Source organism: Bubalus bubalis, chromosome 22 (genome assembly GCF_019923935.1).
Source record: "Bubalus bubalis isolate 160015118507 breed Murrah chromosome 22, NDDB_SH_1, whole genome shotgun sequence".
NCBI classification, from domain to species: domain Eukaryota; kingdom Metazoa; phylum Chordata; class Mammalia; order Artiodactyla; family Bovidae; genus Bubalus; species Bubalus bubalis.
The window spans coordinates 21,127,328-21,141,590 of NC_059178.1; the positions used below are offsets into that span (position 1 = coordinate 21,127,328).

The 14,263-nt window shown below is 42.5% G+C and overlaps 1 protein-coding gene across 7 annotated transcripts in view; it reads right to left on the reverse strand.

The window, feature by feature from the left end:
• Positions 1–14,263, reverse strand: part of PTPRM (protein tyrosine phosphatase receptor type M) — a 661,882-nt gene that overhangs the window by 52,807 nt on the left and 594,812 nt on the right. The gene's annotated exons all lie outside the window — the stretch shown is intronic.

A 14,263-nucleotide genomic window follows, 5' to 3' on the forward strand; every position in this document is an offset into this window, starting at 1 on the left:
CATAAATAAAACTGGCCCTAAATTTCTGATCCATTATTGTTCACTGCTGCTGGAGATAATCTACATAAAGTATTATGAAGTCAGTTACTCAACGTTTGGAGCATTAGATGTCCCTTCAGCGGCTTCTGAGTAAGTTTTTATTACAAAACTTTACGTGCTTTTTCTTTTTTTTTCTTTTTTTTTTTTTTTCGTGCTTTTTCAATATGATGCTTCCATAACACTTACGTCTATAATTTTACATTTAGTATCCCTTCATTTTTGCAGTAGTGAAATGTAAAAGTTAAAATATGCCACCATGCTTTACGGACTGAATCTGGTACACCGCAAAAGGCATAAGGGCGACACAGAAAACAGTCAGCTTTTGCATTAATAATTAATAAACCTCAACAACACTTATTTGATAGGTGCATTGGCTCTCCCCTGAAGCAAGATAAGCAAAAATCATGGAATTTTTATGAATAATTTTTGGTTTCAGCTGCAGAAAAGGAGAAGCAAAGCTGATATGGCTGGTTGCATGGGATTCAATCTATTTTCCTGAATTGTTAAGAGCATCCCCGTCCCCCAATTATCATTTAAAAGGAACAATAAAAATCAACTAAAGATTTTGAAGCAAACACAGAATTATTCTATGATGGGGGAAACATGAGAATACTTTATGTAATCTAAACTCAAAAATATAACTGGCAGTGTTTTCTAAGGGCAACTCTTACGTGAAACACCCTTCATGTCCAGAATTATAGAATAAGGATGTTCACCAGTCTACTAGAAATTTTATTTAGTGACCAGTCCAGTGGAATTTCAATTTGAATGTAGTAACAAGAAGAGAAATTTGGCATTGGCGCTGTTATGAAATATGCCTTGTTAAGAAGTAGTGTCAAAGGTGATGACTAAATTAATGATGTTAAATAGTGCTTTTTTCCTTTCTTTTCCTTCCTCCTTTTTTTCCTTTCTTTTTTGTTACTATCTTTCCTATATTTACATGGCTCTCACACAATAACAAATCCCTTTTTACACAGCCCAAGTCTTTCTTTTTTTAATTTTCTATTTGTTTTCCTTTCTTTTCCTTTATAAGTTGAAGCACAGTTGATTGGTGAGCAGGAACTTGCTGATCACCCTACTTCTCCTGAATTGGCTCACAAGGTGCGTGTACTCCTCTTACATCTGAGAAAACTTGGCATCCACAGTGTGTGCTCTTCCGTCCCTCTGGGACATACCATTCTCATGGATGGTACACTGCACTCAACCACGCCCTAAAATTCTTTCAGACAGAATGAAGAAAGTGTGCCAATATGAGCTGCGCAAATATCCGTGGCTTTCTCTAGATAACTAGTCATGGGATGTTGGTTTTCAGGTGCAGCACAAGAACATGAGAAATCCTGATTGGACCCTGAAAGGTCATGTCAGACTTACTTAGGAGAAAACTGGCATAAACCAAACACTAATGGACAGGCTACATATAAAATCTACAAGAGCCTGGAAATCTTTGTAGTGTCTGTCATAACCCTTCAATCTCTGGCTCTTTTCTGGTTAATACTCTGACTCTCATCTTATTCACTTATTCAGCTAGAAGTAATTATGAAATATTTAAGAACAACAGAGAATAATATAGTAGGCATTATTTAATATGGGGCTTCTCTGATGGCTCAGAAGGTAAAGAATCTGCCTGCAATGCAGGAGACCTGGGTTTGATTCCTGGGTCTGGAAGATCCCCTGAAGAAGGGAATGGCTACCCACTCCAGTATTCTTGCCTGGAGAATCCCATGGGCAGAGGAGCCTGGAGGGCTACAGTCCATGGGGTTGCAGAGTCGGACACAACTGAGCAACTAATACTGGCACGCTAGCATGAATAAAGATATGTTAAATAATACCTACTGTATTCCAAAGAGATGCCAGGAACTTCCTAGTTAATTCTAATCGTCACCTTTCCATTTTTCATCTTTGTGTTGCCTAGTATCTTAGTTCCAATATGAGTTCATCCTACCTTGATTAGTCATTATTATAGTTTCTTTTCTGTTATAATTTTCTAATAGCTTTCATAATTTTTATTGTGGTTTTCCTTAATTTATCTTTATAAGGACAAAGTTCATGCATTTCCATACCACTTTTAACTATGTCTCAAGTCAACAGCAAAAACAGATAAAGAAGCACATTTCCAAAAAAAGTAAACTTAAAATGAGTCATGTATTCTGAATACCCTCTTCCTTTCTTTTATCCACTACTTTAGGATCGTGAAACAAAAATAAATGAAAATAGTGGCTTTGAGACCAAAGTTTGAAATGATATTTTTAGAAGTTTTCTTTTTTCTTAAACAAAAGCAACATGGGTTAAAATTAATTTGTATGAGACATTTCAAAGGAAAAAATCTACAAGACCATCTTTAAAATAAATTATTTCTGATACACAAATAATCCTAACCATTTAGATACACTCAAGTGGTAATAAAAATCCATAAAGGCTAAAAAATAAAAAGTCATATTAGAAATAACATTGGTGCTCCCATGGCACATCTGCCATGTGATGATTTAAATTGCTAGCAGGGTTTTGTTAAAACCAACAAACATATTTTAAATTATAAAACACTGACATACTCAAAATTAAGAGATTCTTCAATGTGGTACCAATGTTCTCAATGTTAAGAAAACTTACAACAAAATCTCTGTTAGAAAAGAAAAGCAGAATAAAATTAGTCTCTGTGTTGCTAGAAAATTTGTTTTGGAAACTTGCTAATAAATTATTGGAAAAATTGTTACTATCCCTTTTACTTTCCTCTGTGTGAACAGGGGGGCTTGGGGTGTGGGGTCAGGATGGGGTCACCTGCAAGGACTCAAAGCCACAATTACTTTCTAGTGTAATGTTTGCATTTGATTATTTGCATGTAAATGTTTCATTGGGTTTTTATTTTAAAGAACATATTAACCATGATAATGTTATTCCACTTTAAAAAGAACACTAATTTTAAAAATCTTTGTACACACATCAATGATGGACTCCATGGTCTTTCTCTAAAGCTAACGTGCAGGGATCAAGGAACCCCCACCCTTCCTGGGCGTCCACTATGTGATGCTGATCCCAGTGGCCTGGAGCAAGAATTCCTCTTTCTCTAGCCCTACTCTGTCTCCCAGCTTCCTGGTGCAGATTGGCCACTTTGAGGCATCTGGTCAGCCAAACAGAAGCTGGAGTCTGCCTTGCTGGCTCCACCCAACACAGGCTGCAGAAACAGGCCTAGAGCACAGGTCTTCCCTACGTCTTCCTCTAACTCCCGCTCTGCTTCTCCGTCATCTGTTCTCTTTCCCAGATCACTGCTCAGCTCCATTTTCTTCTCTAGTGGTTTCTTGGCTTCCAAAGCTGCTCTCTAAAGTTTCCTGTGTGGCTCTTAGATGAGAAATTGGTTTGGATGAAGCCTGTTGGAGAGGGACTTGTTCAGTTTGGAATTAAGCTGTTTCACTTACCTGTAACCTGACCCTAAGGATGCTTCAGAGAGGCCTGCAGGACCCCACACTGGTGTCCTTTGTTGCAATCAGAAATGGTCAATGTCTGCAAGACTTCAAAAACCAAAGGCAAATATGCTTTCTGCAGTGGATGACAGCTTATTGTCTTTGCAACCCACATCTGTTTAAAAGTCAGTAACAGTGACGATTGTTTTTGTACTCTGGAGGGGAATGTGGGATGCTGGTGAAAACCTAAGTGGTTCCCTTTGGTACATCCTGGAAGAAGCACGAACAGGTGTAGGATGTACTAGCTTTTATGAAGACGACGTGAGCATACGCTACACTTGGGTTAAAGCCTGGCTGTCTATGTGCTTTGAGAGCTGTGTCTTTGGAATCAACGGAATGATGACAAGAGTTTCAGCTAATACCTGGCAGAGCTGCTGCTGGCAGAGCTGGTGTCTGAGCTCCAACAGTGTAACGTCAGTGTCTACTCTCTAACTAACCATTCTGCTCCACCATCTCTGGGAGGGGTAAAATCCACGTCCTGGTTACTGACATAAAACATGTTTGTATATGAAGGAATCTTAGGGCCAAATGAAATCCATAGAATTAAAAAATTGGATTGTGACCATGTTGCAAAAACAAAGGAATATTTGCAAACAAAAGCCAGCAACAGGGTGACTCTTGCCAGGACTAGAATGTTCCAAGGCATTTCTGAAACCCCCTTTGCTTAAGTGAACTGTTGAAGTGAAAGTGAAGTGGAAGTGTTAGTTGCTTAGTCCTGTCTGACTCTTTGCAATCCCATGGACTATAGCCAGCCAGACTCCTCTGTCCATGGGATTTCCCAGGTAAGAATACTGGAGTGGGTAGCCATTCCCTTCTCCAGAGGATCTTCCCGGCCCAGGAGTTGAACCCATGTCTCCTGCATTGGCAGGTGGATTCACTGAGCCACCTGGGAAGCTCCATCTCTCAAGGGTGGTTGTTAACTATTGTTTTGCCACAGGTTTCACTTTGAACTGAAACTGGATTTTGTTCCTTTTGGACTACACTCAGCCCTCCTCTAGAATCACACATTCCCAGCAGTTACATAAACATTTCCATCTTGCAGTGGTACCACTGTGAACAGGAATGCAAGTCTGGGTGTGTGGTCAGTCGTGTCTGAGTCTTTGTGACCCTATGGAGTGTAGCCTGCCAGGCTCCTCTGTCCATGGGATTTTTCCAGGCAAGAATACTGGAGCGGGTTACCATTTCCTACTCCAGGGGATCTTCCAGGCCCAGGGATAGAATCTGTACCTTCCTGCATCTCTTGCATTGGCAGATGGATTCTTTACCACTGTGCCAACCTGGGAAGCCCTACCACTGTGAACGAGAATGCAAAAGCTGCTATTGTTCTTGACATAGAAACTGAAGGATACAGCAGATAAGTCAGATCCGAGTGGTGGCAAAGATGAGGCCTCCAAAGAACTCGTGGTAGAGGAGAACGGACAGGTGGCTGGCAGAGAAGGGCAAGAGCCCACACTCAGGTACAGAAATGCACTCTGGGGATCTGCTGGTCCCTGATCCCCGCAGCAAGCTGGATGGAAACACCACTTGAAGAGCTGAGAGGAGGCAGCTGAGAAAGTGTTTGTAGCCTCGGGAGGGAGGAACATGACAGATGCTCACAGCACAAGAGTCTCCTGCAGGCTGAGTCGCAGAACATCCATCAGGCCCGTCTCCAAAGAGAAGCCTTGTGTACTCATTCTGAGTGCTTGTTCATGCTCCAAAGAGGGGCACAGAGAGAAGCAATCAAGGAGAAAAGAAAGAATGGCAGCGTTCAGCATGGAGGGGCTGGGTGACCCAAAGGACCCGCCTGCCTTCTGTCAAGGAGAAGCAAGACGAAGGGAAAAACTTCCCTGCACATGCTTCAGGGGCTACTGTCAGAGACATTAAGGCTGTTGTTAGTCACTCTCTTCTTTAATTAAGCTTTTCTCAGTGCACAAGTGGGATCCGCTTTTATTTGAGACAAAAGAGAATAAATCTGATAAATGAACAAAATAGAGGTAAGTTGACTCCCTAGACAGAGCAGACTGAAGGCAGTCTCGAGCTTTCAATGGTATTGGGAAGTTTCCAGAAGTATCCTTTTGAGTGAGAAGGGGAGAAAGAGAGCTCGCAATGGCTAGACACTTCCTCGTCTGCTGCCTTGAGAGACTCATCCAAAACCACCCTGATGGGCAATAAAGGATCCTGGTCCCGAGACTCAGGAAGAGTGATTCTTGGGCTGAATCAGGGCTCACTTCTCCACCTGCTCAACGGTTTAGGGCTGGGAGAGAGAAATAGCTGAAGTCCTGCCCAAATCTGACACTGCAGCAAACTCACAGGTTGGTAACAGCTGGCTGCCACGTTGTCTAATTCCTGAGGCATGCTCTGTCCCCGACTCCACACTTGGCAGGCCCTTGGTAGATACACAGAAATACTGGTTCGGTTTTCAATGGACTAAGCCTGAAAGCAACAGCTTGGCTCTGCAAAAGTGGGTGAAGGTGAGGGAATGCCAGTCCTTGGAGCAAAACACTTGGGCACTAGTCACTGCTCCATTCTTTCAGGGCTGAACCTGGGAGAATGATGAGACCTTCTATCTCTTCCTCACAGTTGACTGAGGCACCTTAGGATGCCAGAAACCCAGGATGTTCCTCCTAAGATGAACCCGGCATAAGCCCTATTCGAGTACGAATGCTCACCTGTGTAGTTCACAAAGCCTTCTGCATATGTGACTCATTTGAGCTGACATGGATGAGAGTCACTTAAAGCTGTTTGTGCTTTAAGTTCCAACTGCTTTGATGACAAAAGAAGGGAGTTGGACTTGAAGATTTTTAAAGTTTTTACCAGCTCTAAAAGGTGCTATAATTTTTCTACTTTAAATGAGGAACATTTCTGGGAGCTTCCTGGTAGTCCAGTGGTTAAGAATTCACCTTGCAATGTAGGGAACACGGGTTTAATCCCTGGTCGGGGAACCAAGATCTCACACGATGCAGGGAAACTAAGCCCTCTCGCTACAGCTACTGAGCCCACATACCACAACTAGAGAGTCTGTGCTGCAACGAAGATCCCACGTACCCAAACTAAGACCTGATGCAGCCAAATAAATAAATATTAAAAAACAAAACAGGAATGCTTCTAAATTACTCTGAAAGATTTGAAAAGCAGTTGGTTCAAGAATCCAGAGCCTGCAGGACATCATCTCTCTTCCAACTGTTCTGTATCAACTTAGGTTCCCTTCCTGGAGGGATGTGTTTCCACCGTAGCACCTAGGACAACACGGTGGATGGTATCTAACATGGTCTAATTTCGGTTTCATCTCTTTATTCGCAAGCCGGCTTTAAATGTTCTCCCTTCTAACGACTGAGTTTAAGAAGAGCAAGTACAACTTTCCAAAACTGGACCAGGAAGAAATAGAAAATCTTAACAGACCCATCACAAGCACGGAAATTGAAACTGTAATAAAAAATCTTCCAGCAAACAAAAGCCCAGGTCCAGACGGCTTCACAGCTGAATTCTACCAAAAATTTAGAGAAGAGCTAACACCTATCCTGCTCAAACTCTTCCAGAAAATTGCAGAGGAAGGTGAACTTCCAAACTCATTCTATGAGGCCACCATCACCCTAATACCAAAACCTGACAAAGATCCCACAAAAAAAGAAAACTACAGGCCAATATCACTGATGAACATAGATGCAAAAATCCTTAACAAAATTCTAGCAATCAGAATCCAACAACACATTAAAAAGATCATACACCATGACCAAGTGGGCTTTATCCCAGGGATGCAAGGATTCTTCAATATCCGTAAATCAATCAGTGTAATACACCACATTAACAAATTGAAAAATAAAAACCATATGATTATCTCAATAGATGCAGAGAAAGCCTTTGACAAAATTCAACATCCATTTATGATAAAAACTCTCCAGAAAGCAGGGATAGAAGGAACATACCTCAACATAATCAAAGCTATATATGACAAACCCACAGCAAACATTATCCTCAATGGTGAAAAATTGAAAGCATTCCCTCTAAAGTCAGGAACAAGACAAGGGTGCCCACTTTCACCATTACTATTCAACATAGTTTTGGAAGTTTTGGCCACAGCAATCAGAGCAGAAAAAGAAATAAAAGGAATCCAAATTGGAAAAGAAGAAGTAAAACTCTCACTGTTTGCAGATGACTTGATCCTCTACATAGAAAACCCTAAAGACTCCACCGGAAAATTACTAGAACTAATCAATGACTATAGTAAAGTTGCAGGATATAAAATCAACACACAGAAATCCCTTGCATTCCTATACACTAACAATGAGAAAACAGAAAGAGAAATTAAGGAAACAATTCCATTCACCATTGCAACAGAAAGAATAAAATACTTAGGAATATATCTACCTAAAGAAACTAAAGACCTATATATAGAAAACTATAAAACACTGGTGAAAGAAATCAAAGAGGACACTAATAGATGGAGAAATATACCATGTTCATGGATTGGAAGAATCAATATAGTGAAAATGAGTATACTACCCAAAGCAATTTATAGATTCAATGCAATCCCTATCAAGCTACCAACGGTATTCTTCACAGAGCTAGAACAAATAATTTCACAATTTGTATGGAAATACAAAAAACCTCGAATAGCCAAAGCGATCTTGAGAAAGAAGAATGGAGCTGGAGGAATCAACCTACATGACTTCAGGCTCTACTACAAAGCCACAGTTATCAAGACAGTGTGGTACTGGCACAAAGACAGAAATATAGATCAATGGAACAAAATAGAAAGCCCAGAGATAAATCCACGCACATATGGACACCTTATCTTTGACAAAGGAGGCAAGAATATACAATGGATTAAAGACAATCTCTTTAACAAGTGGTGCTGGGAAAACTGGTCAACCACTTGTAAAAGAATGAAACTAGAACACTTTCTAACACCATACACAAAAATAAACTCAAAATGGATTAAAGATCTAAATGTAAGACCAGAAACTATAAAACTCCTAGAGGAGAACATAGGCAAAACACTCTATGACATACATCACAGCAGGATCCTCTATGACCCACCTCCCAGAATATTGGAAATAAAAGCAAAAATAAACAACTGGGACCTAATTAACCTTAAAAGCTTCTGCACATCAAAGGAAACTATTAGCAAGGTGAAAAGACAGCCTTCAGAATGGGAGAAAATAATAGCAAATGAAGCAACTGACAAACAACTAATCTCGAGAATATACAAGCAACTCCTACAGCTCAACTCCAGAAAACTAAATGACCCAATCAAAAAATGGGCCAAAGAACTAAATAGACATTTCTCCAAAGAAGACATACAGATGGCTAACAAACACATGAAAAGATGCTCAACATCACTCATTATCAGAGAAATGCAAATCAAAACCACTATGAGGTACCATTTCACACCAGTCAGAATGGCTGCGATCCAAAAGTCTACAAGTAATAAATGCTGGAGAGGGTATGGAGAAAAGGGAACCCTCTTACACTGTTGGTGGGAATGCAAACTAGTACAGCCACTATGGAGAACAGTGTGGAGATTCCTTAAAAAACTGGAAATAGAACTGCCTTATGATCCAGCAATCCCACTGCTGGGCATACACACTGAGGAAACCAGAAGGGAAAGAGACACGTGTACCCCAATGTTCATCGCAGCACTGTTTATAATAGCCGGGACATGGAAGCAACCTAGATGTCCATGGGCAGATGAATGGATAAGAAAGCTGTGGTACATATACACAATGGAGTATTACTCAGCCATTAAAAAGAATACATTTGAATCAGTTCTAATGAGGTGGATGAAACTGGAGCCTATTATACAGAGTGAAGTAAGCCAGAAAGAAAAACACCAATACAGTATATTAACACATATATATGGAATTTAGAAAGATGGTAACAATAAACCTGTGTAAGAGACAGCAAAAGAGACACTGATGTATAGATCAGTCTTATGGACTCTGTGGGAGAGGGCGAGGGTGGGAAGATTTGGGAGATTGGCATTGAAACATGTAAAATATCATGTATGAAACGAGTTGCCAGTCCGGGTTCAATGCACGATACTGGATTCTTGGGGCTAGTGCACTGGGACGACCCAGAGGGATGGTATGGGGAGGGAGGAGGGATGAGGGTTCAGGATGGGGAACACATGTATACCTGTGGCGGACTCATTTTGATATTTGGCAAAACTAATACAATTTTGTAAAGTTTAAAAATAAAATAAAATTAAAAAAAAAAAAAAAGAAGAGCACAGGGCTGAGCAATGTCTGTGATCAGACCTTTGAGCATATTGGCCAGTAGCTTTGAAATTAACCTGGTGAAGAAAAATTATTGTTTCAGAGGAAGTTTGTGGACAAGTTGTTCCTTGCGCCTGTTCATTTTGCCTTGAAGATCTGCAGATAGAGAGTAAAATGCAGGTGGGCCTGACGTGGAGGGCATGGCCCTGGGTGTCAGGGATACTGAGACCTCCTCAGAGGTCTGCATGTAAGTCACACTTCCTCACAGTCTCCCTCCTGAAGTTTGCAGATCAGAGAATATTCCACTTTACTGACCGATACTTGTAAACCAATCTTCAGTAGGATATGATAAGTGAATCCAAATGTAACCTACAACCCCTTGACAATGGGGGAACAGCTCAGCAGGAAGAACAATAGCAGCTAATGGAAAATCTGTACTTGAGGAGCGTGCAGAGCTGGTGCTTGGAGGGATAAAAACAAAAAATGTTTACTGAAGGCTTAGCTTTGGATATAAAAAAATGTTTCAGTTCTACTGAGAAATAATTTCAAGTGTTCATCTCTACCTGGAAGCCAGAACCCAGGAGACAAAAGCTCTTTACAGAGTGTGTGGGACTTGCGTTGACCCTCTGACAAGTCGACCTGCTGAGTGAAGCAGTGTCCTGTTCTAAGCACTGGTATTTACTGCTTCAGATGCCTGGGAGAACATAACCCATAGTCATCTTTCTGAAAACCTTTATTAACAATGTTCATACCACACAGGGTATGTGGATGAAATTCAGAAGAAAAACAGATGAAGAGTAAGCAGAATGAAAAGTTTCAACAGCAGCGAAGTTTCAACTGTTCTACAGTAGTGGAGGACCTGGAGGTATTTTCACTGTAAACTTTCATGACCCACATTTTTATTATTTTCCTTTTCTGTATTTTTAAAAAAGCCTTATTTATTTATTTTTTGGCTGTGCTGGGTCTTTGTTGTTGCATATTGGCTTTCCCTAGTTGCAGCAAGTAGGGGCTGCTCTTCGTTGCAGTGGGGAGGCTTCTTATGGCAGTAGCTTCTATTATTGTGGAGCACAGGCTCTAGGGCACGTGGGCTTCAGCAGCGGTGGCACACGGGCTTAGTCACTCCAAGACAGCTGGGATTTCCCTGGATCAGGGATCGAACCCGAGTCCCCTGCATTGCATGGCAGATTCTTAACCACTGGACCTCCAGGGAAGCCCCTATTATTTTCATGTGAAAGTCTGCCCCTAGCTCAAAGTCTTGGGAGAAAATCTGTCTCAGGTTTCTCCAAGTTAGTAACAGATTATAATTATGGACAAATAAGACTGACCATCTAAGGTGTAGATGGAGGTGATTATATATGCACCAGTCAGAGGGGAGCTAAACAGTGACTTTGACAAGATGGACTGTCTACAAAAACAGTGCCTCAATTTACTGACACGTCGAAAGAAAAAGTGTCCACCAGAATAGGAGTTAACCAGTCCTTAACTTAGAGAGGAATCACATATACTGAAGACAAATATCCACCTGTGTCAGCAGACATGTCATCAAGCCAGCAGGAGGCGTCCTGTGGCCTGGGTGGAATATTCCAGTCCTGACTGGTGTCGGGCACATGGCCGGCAGCCCCCCATTTGCTCGTCTGTTCTTCCCTTCATTCCCTCCCTGGCTGCTGCCAACCCACTGGTCATCTGCTTCATTCCCGCCCTCCACCAGGCCATGGGCAGATACATGCTTGTGGATCAGTGGATGAACTCTGTGGTTCTTCTTCAGATGCAAGCCAGGAAGTGGTCTTCTGCTGAAGCATCTGCCTCTCTGGCTGGCCTGAGATGCAGACTGCCCTTGACAAACGGTTCTGTCTGATGGACAGTAAGTATCTGGTATCGCGTTTTCTCTATCAGTTCCTGCGTCTATGCCAGTATGACTTGGTGCCCTGAAACTCTGAACTCTGAGTGTTCAGAGTCTCTGAGCAGGAAAGATGAATATCTTTCTAACCCTTGTTAGATTGTGAAAATTCATACAGTTAGGCTCCCGACAGCTACTTCATTATTTCTTCTTTCCTGAATTGGGTGGGTTGGCCACATGACTGGAATTCTGAACTTGGCCTTGATCTGGCCATGTTGAGTCTCTTTGCCACCAGCAGCATTAGCTCCTTGGACCAGCTAAGCCCTGGACCAGCAGGTCTTCCAGACAGGTGTCCAGAGGCCCACTTGGGAACAAGGCAATTTCAAATACCCAGAGTCATATTTCAGGACATTTAAGACCATTTTAATTAAAAGGTGTTTTCAGATATGAACATATCATAGAAAATTTGCTTTTAGAGAACTGCTACATAGAAAGGGCTTCCCTGGTGGCTTAGATGGTAAAGAATTTGACTGCAGTGCGGGAGACCTGGGTTCATTCCCTGGGTCTGATCCTTGGGTTGGGAAGATTCCCTGGAGAAGGGAATGGCAACCGACTCCAGTATTCTTGCCTGGAGAACTCCATAGACAGAGGAGACTGGCAGGCTATAGTCCATGGGGTCACAAAGAGTTGGACATGACTGGTTACTTAGAAGGAAAGGGTTGGATCCTAGATTCATTTCATAAAAGATTCATCACGTGACTTTGAGGGGTGACCTTCATGAGGCCCACATAAGCGGCAGCACACAGTGCCCAGTGGGGATCACACATTATCCAGACATAGAGAGACGTACACCGCACGGCACAGGCACTCAGCTATGCATTAGTTCTGTATTCAACCCCTGCTTCTCTCCATGGGCCTCAAGTCTTCTACTATGAAAGGAGACAAGTAATATCTTAAATGGTCGGAGGATGGAAATTACATTAACTTAGTTACAGCACAAAGCCTAGTCCATAAATGGCACTTGATATTGACTGAACGAATGGACAAAGAAAAAAGCTGTGTTTCAGAAAGAATAGTATTATATCAACCCTAACTACTAAAACATAAAGGAAATATATTGATTGCATTTTCTTAAATGAGAAGGAATCATGCTTAAAAATGAACAGTTTTGAAACCAGAACATATTGTGTTTAATATTAGAAAACATATTTTAGTCATATGCAACCTGGATCGTTGAATAAAATAAAAACTACAGCTATATTCCTGTCATTACTGTTGTCTGAACTATTCATCTCTACCCCAAATTTTCTTATGGTTACTCCCTGCTATCTTTGTTTCCAGGTTTTTCTTTCCAGGATAACTCCACACTAACTAATCTTCTTAAAGCACTGTTCTCACCACCACACAGCTTAGAAACACCCTTCCTTTTCCCTCCCTGCGTCTCTGCCATTCATTAAACAAAGCTCCTTGTTCAAAGCCTTTTAATCAGTGTCGTCACTTCACCTGTTGGTTCTTTGTTCTTAGCACCCCCAACCCCCCAATTCAAGGGTTTTAATCTGGAGGGCATAGAATTTTTCAGGCTGGACTGTAGAAAGTCAGAGCATGCCTAAACTTCCATGTAAAACTGTGTGTCTGTGTGAACTTTTCCTGAGTGGCGATCCATTTCAACCAGCAACTAAGACCACCCCAGGTGCCACGCCCCTCTCAGCCATCTCCTTTGGGCTCCTACTCCTCTTGGATCTCGGGTGTCCTCCCACTCGGCCTACCCTCTGGATTAACACCTGTCTCCCTATCCACCTGTCTCTATTCCTCCGAGACCCTGGCCAAGTGCAGGTGCCCCACCCCTAAACTGCAACGTGAACCCCAGATTTTGTGATGCAGGAGGATCATCTGGGCAGGATCCCCCTGTGTTTCCATGCGTCTCCAGCCCACAGAGTAACCTGGATGTGAGTCAGAGGGAGCGGACAGCTGTGTCTACCACAGACTTACAGCCATTTCTTCGGTAAGTACCTCGCACTGCCTTTCCTGAGTTCTCTGAAGCAGGACCCTTGAGTCAGTTTGAAAAATAAACCTAAATAATAGTAAAGAGAAACTTTTTCCAGGTGGCTTAGACGATAAGGAGGCCCAGTAATGTGGGAGGCCCAGGTTTGATCACTGGGTTGGGAAGATACCCTGGAGGAGGGCATGGCAACCCACTCCAGTATTCTTGCCTGGAGAATCCCATGGACAGAGGAGCCTGGTGGGCTACAGTCTGTGGGGTCACAAAGAGTGGACACAACTGAGTGACTAACCCTTTCCCTTTCCTTTCTCTATCACCCCGAGTTCACGAATGGTTGTGGAGGAGCGGTTCTGATGTGCACAGCTTCCTCCAGCTCACGGCCTGTGTGGTGGTCTCTTCAGTGGTCTCTATGGGGCATCTTCTGATTGATTATGATCCATTCTGGGTGACTCCACCCATCTGAGTGAGTACTGCCTCTCTCTGTGAATCAGCTTTTGAACCCCCAGCTCTACCCTGGCTCTGAGTGTGGACTGCTGCTGCTGCTGCTAAGTCGCTTCAGTCGTGTCCAACTCTGTGCGACCCCATAGACGGCAGCCCACCAGGCTCCCCCATCCCTGGGATTCTCCAGGCAAGAACCCTGGAGTGGGTTGCCATTTCCTTCTCCAATGCATGAAAGTGAAAAGTGAAAGTGAAGTCGCTCAGTCGTGTCCGACTCTTCGCGACCCCATGGACTGCAGCC